The 5,898-nt window shown below is 39.7% G+C and overlaps 1 non-coding gene across 1 annotated transcript; it reads right to left on the bottom strand.

Annotated features, from left to right (window-relative positions):
- Window positions 1-827: 827 nt before the first annotated feature.
- LOC132114384 (5S ribosomal RNA) lies at window positions 828-946 on the bottom strand. Its single transcript, XR_009425306.1, has one exon. It is a non-coding gene; the product is annotated as a 5S ribosomal RNA (ribosomal RNA).
- Window positions 947-5,898: the final 4,952 nt, after the last annotated feature.

Raw genomic sequence — 5,898 nt, 5'->3', positions numbered from 1 at the left:
CCCAGTCGAAGCACTTTCCAGCACCTCTCCCAGAGACTCCAAGAAGGCTGGGTACTCTGCATTGCCGTTCGGCCCGTAGGCACAAACGACAGTGAGAGACCTATCCCCGACCCGAAGGCGCAGGGAAGCGACCCTCTCGTTCACCGGGGTAAACTCCAACACATGGCAGCTGAGCTGGGGGGCTATAAGCAAACCCACACCAGCCCGCCGCCTCTCACCTTGGGCAACTCCAGAGTGGTGAAGAGTCCATCCTCTCTCGAGGAGTGTGGTACCAGAGCCCAAGCTGTGCGTAGAGGTGAGTCCGACTATCGCTAGTCGGAACCTCTCTACCTCACGCACAATCTCGGGCTCCTTCCCCGCCAGTGAGGTGACGTTCCACGTCCCTAGAGCTAGTTTCCGTGTCCAGGGATCGGGCTGTCGAGGCCCCCGCCTTCGACTGCCACCCGATTGTCTAAGCACCGGCCCCTTACGGTCCCTCCTGTAGGTGGTGAGCCCACGGGAAGGTGGCCCCACGTCGCTCCTTCGGGCTGAGCCCGGCCGGACCCTGTGGGGGGAGGCCCGGCCACCAGGCGCTCGCATACGAGCCCCAACCCCGGGCCTGGCTCCAGGGTGGGGCCCCGGCTGCGCCATACCGGGCGACGTCACGGTCCTTTGATTTATTCTTCTCATAAGGGGTTTTGAACCGCTCTTAGTCTGACCCGTCGCCTAGGACCTGTTTGCCTTGGGAGACCCTACCAGGGGCATATAGCCCCGGACAACATAGCTCCTAGGGTCATTCGGGTACTCAAAACCCTCCACCACGTTAAGGTGGCAGTTCAAGGAGGGGAAGCTTACAGCACCTGGTATTCCCAGGCGGTCTCCCATCCAAGTACTAACCAGGCCCAAACCTGCTTATCTTCCGAGATCAGACAAGATCGGGCATAGCCAGGCTGGTATGGCCGTAAGCATTTTCACACACACACACACACACACACACACACACACACACACACACACACACACACACACACACACACACACACACACACACACACACACACACACAGACCTCACAAAACTGCCAACAAGGACCTTAAGTTTTTGTTTTAACGTTTAACTGTAGCTGAGACCTTGGTGGAATTATTTTACGCACAGTTTTGGGGAGGTTACTATGAACTTTGTAATAGGTTATAGATCACAAATTACCCTATTTAAAATCTAAAAGGTTGTGCAACTATATCAATTTCTTTAAAAAAGTAATGTAACTGATAACCTTTGATTACATGTTTTAAGACTTGTAATGTTTTCAACCGTTAATCTTTTGAAACGTGTAAACAGGACGGGGTTAACATTAGTGCTCGACAGCTAATGACCGTCTGACTTTTCAAAATCCTTCATCATTTTAATTAGGATTGTGATCGTGGTTTCATTTTAAAGCACAACCACCACGAAATCAGATTTGCTTGGAGATTAAATACATAGAAAAGTTAGAGTAGTTAAGGTGGTTTATGAAATATATCAATTAAATCTGTATGTGTGTGAAAAAATATTCAGCTGTAACATTTTTATAATTAACGGCAATTGAATTATTTTTTCTCACTGACTGTAACTGATTACATTTATTTTGTAATCAAAGGATATAATTTAGCTATATGTAACTAGTTGATCCCCCTAACACTGATTATGCGTTCTAACAATAATAGATGGTGAAAGAGTTCATTACCCTCTTTAACTTTAAAAATGCGTCAAACAAGGGTTTGCTCTTAAAACAACCCCAGACCCCGACTTGAAAGCACCGTAACAAGTATAGCCATTGCAGAAATTTATTATAGAGATGCAGTAAGATAAACTCCGGATGCACGATTGACCGACTTATGACATGTTTACCATATTATTACAAGGCCCTGCTTACCTAGTTTTATGATGAAATATGTCTGTAAAATAAACAAACATACACACAATCTCCAGAACGGGGTCTGATGATGGGTCTTCATCATTTCCTGATGAAGACAGACTGGATATTCAGACCACAGCAGCAGGACACGAATGTCTTTTTCTAAAGATAAAGACAATTTTTGGTTTCAGGACACACGAATCCTAATGGTTCACAAGATAACATGACAACGGTTGCTCCATTACAACATAGCCAACCCTATTTTAGCCTGTTTTAGCACATGTACAGTATATCGTATTATTCTTGAATATAGTCGTTTAGTCTAAATATGTGTTAACAGTTATTTTATTGTTATTATATGTATTATATGTTTTTGTTTTACAAAGGGGTTCAATTTAATACGTTTAACTAATACCTCATTCAAGCTTTGTAGATCTCCAGGTCAGGGAACTACAATATCCATCATACACCTCAGGCTTCAAACATGGCTGTCGTGGATACGTACTCATATTGTATGTGGCAACGCTCTAAATCATTGGACATCTGATTAAACGCATGCGCAGATAACCTAAATAAAAAGACGTAAAAAGATTTCTACACTGTTTGTGAAGTATACGCTCCTTCCATGTTGTGATGTTACAAACCTCTTTTTTTGTGATCTGTTTTAGTGATGCAAAGTCCGATTCACTTCTGAAAAATGATTCATTTGGACAGTTTGGTTCAATGAACCGATTCATAGGGCCCTTAAGTCATTTTCACAGTTATGTCAGTACACATTTTTCTTTCTTCTAACAACTCAAGAGTCATTTTATTTCCGTGAATCATCTAAATAAATGTATTGTGTGAACACATATTGGTGATCATTATCATCTGTTCATTTAAGTAAATGCTGAATCATCTAAATAAAGTTAACTGTGTGAACACATATTGGTGGTTATTGTCTTTTGTTCATTTAAGTTAGTGATGTTTGTGTTCGCAGTTTTAGGCACAGTGCCTCTGTCGTTTGTTTAGCTTAAACATCAGTTTTTAGTCAGTTACAAAGGTGTCAGGCATTAAGTTTTTGTATTTTTAAGTAACCTAATTATGACAGAGTTACAGTTTTCGGGTGTTTTTGGTGAGTGTAAGCAGTGAAAACTTAAATGTGACCGTCGAGTAACGTTAGCTACTCAAACGAAGACAAATTGTGTAAGTGTTCATTAAGATGCCGAAATGAAAATAAGCGTACAAATATTCATAATGACAATAAGTACAATATACCAGTACAATATACAATATATATAAAGAGTGGTGAGATATTTACATTTACATTTATTCATTTAGCAGACGCTTTTATCCAAAGCGACTTACAGATGAGGACGGTGGAAGCAATCAAAACAACAAAAAGAGCAATGATATATAAGTGTTATAACAAGTCTCAGTTAGGTTAACACAGTACACGAAGCATGGCCTTATACGAGTCCTTTTATTAGGTTTTGCTCTCGTATTAGTGGGTCTCTTTGTTCATACAAAGCAATATTTCTGCTCGTAAAAATTCTGGAAGTGATGTCTGAATGTGAAGATGAGATGGACGTTAATGACGTTCTCTATCTATGTACATCTGTAACAGATCAATGTGTGCTGTTGGCTTCCAAAAATTATGATTCTATGACCTTTGAAATTGTTGCATCGTTGGTTGATTTTATATTGGAGCAAAACATGTTAATCTGCAGAGATTTTCTATTCTGGTTAGATTAACATGTTTTGCTCCAATATAAAATCAACCAACGATGCAACAATTTCAGTTAGTGATGTTTGTGATCGAGAGCAAAAACTAATAAAAGGACTCGTATAAGGCCCTAAGCGTAAGACCAAACCATTGCAATTAGGATGGTGAAACTGTGGTAAACAGATTCAAATAGAAATAAAATCATGGTAACATATCGTTCTGGTTTTAACGTGTAACGCAAGCCGAGCCGAGCCAGATAGCGAACAATAGACTGACTCGTTCACAAGTCAAGAACTGGTTGCATCGGTTTTCGGATCACCAGTAGTTCTTTCGGACAGTTCGATTCAATAAACCGGTTGAAGAAAACGGTTCACCGGTTCTTTTGCGCTCGACGTATAATGGCGTCATTTGCGATGATTGCCCTTGATTCAAGCCTTCGGTTTACCCGCACTCATAACACTAGCACAGAATCAGTTCAGAATCAATCCCCAAAAGAATCAGTTCAGTTCAGACGCCCTGTGTGTCGGTTTGCTTCACGCTGAATCACACATGCGCAGTATCATCAGCTCCTCGGTTCACGAATCGGATGCGTCTGACAGAAACGGTTCTTGACTCGTGAATGAGTCAATGTTTTGTTCGTTATCTGGCTCGGCTCGGTGTTCATCTTCAGTTCTCTCTTTAAAGCAGTTCAGTCAGTGTACTGTTTGAGTAAATGAATTACTCCGGGATATTGGTTTGTTTGAACTCAGAGGGAGTGTCAGCCACATTAAAAAAGTTAACAGCTTAAGTCATTTGTAGATTAATGCGTATGCGAACCGTTTAAAACGATTCAGTTCAGTTTGGTGAACTGAATGATTCGTTCGTGAACCGAATATCCAGACTGCTTTGTTTTGAACTCTCTCACAGCAGACCGGAAGAGAAGACAATGCTGAATAAAGTCGTCATTTTTGCTATTTTTGGACCAAAATGTATTTTCGATGCTTCAAAAATTCTAAGTGACCCTCTGATGTCACATGGACTACTTTGATGATGTTTTTCTTACCTTTCTGGACATGGACAGTATACCGTACACACAGCTTCAATGGAGGGACTGAGAGCTCTTGGACTAAATCTAAAATATCTTAAACTGTGTTCTGAAGATGAACGGAGGTCTCACGGGTTTGAAACAACATGAGGGTAAGTTATTAATTACATAAATTTGCTATCTGGGTGAACTAACCCTTTAAAATGAACTGTAACTCAGTGAATACTCAACAAAGAGACATGAGAGAGATATCTATAGAAAGCTTGACATGTCTACTTTTAAACTAATTAAGTGCTGCCGAAAACAGATATTCTGTGTTAAAGTAATCCATATGAAAACAACGCGATTTCAGTTTTTCAAGTCTCCCTTCATTATATCTAATGTGACCACGCCCCCACGCTGAACGCGCTATTCAGATTCAAACTGAAGCGCGCGGCTTGAATACGCCCATACCAGAAGAAAAAGTAGCGAGACTGTTCGCTTCGCGATGAGAGGAATAAGACATAATTCACCCCAAAAAGATGTGATGTGGTTGAGGATTTGAGAAATGGATTTCATCAGGAAAAAAAGAATGAAGCACGTAATTCAGCAGAGATCATAAACATGAGTAAGTCTCTTTTTATTTATTTATATACTTGTACTAGTTTTCACATATAGTGTAAACATTTTACTAGTTAGACTTTTTCCAAACTATAATTCTTGACTAAATGTATAATCAAGTGAAACATTATGAAGTTTCAATAACAATATACAATATATACCATTCAAAAGCTTGATGTTAATAATATAAATGTAACAAATAAATGTAACTGTAACAAATGTAACAAAAAATGGTGTTGTTTTAATTTATCCCCTCTAAAAAACCTGAAAAAAATATTCTCAGCTCTCTTCAACATTAATAATAAAATTAATGATAATAATAATAACAATACATTTTTTTTGTAGAAAATACGATTGTTAAAAGGATTTCTGAAGGATTGTGTGACTGGAGTAATGATGCAAAAAGTTAGTTTGAAAGTCAGCTTTGATTGTTCCTGATAAACTGTTTAACTGCTCCCCCAAGTGGATATTAAATTATGTTGTGGGATAATTAAATATATTCTAAATAAACTACAAACATAAAATTATATAGATTTATTTTGTTCTCACATTCTTTCTTGTAACTCCTTCCTCTCAGTGGCACAGCTGACTGAGAGGCTCATTATGCAGCTAATTATGCAGCTCATTATGCAGCTCATTATGCGGCTCATTATGCAGCTCATTATGCAGCTCATTATGCAGCTCATTATGCGGCTC

The sequence above is a fragment of the Carassius carassius genome, chromosome 33, assembly GCF_963082965.1.
Source record: "Carassius carassius chromosome 33, fCarCar2.1, whole genome shotgun sequence".
NCBI classification, from domain to species: Eukaryota; Metazoa; Chordata; class Actinopteri; order Cypriniformes; family Cyprinidae; genus Carassius; species Carassius carassius.
Note: the sequence above shows the minus strand (reverse complement) of the source record. Positions and strands in the feature narration are given on the sequence as shown.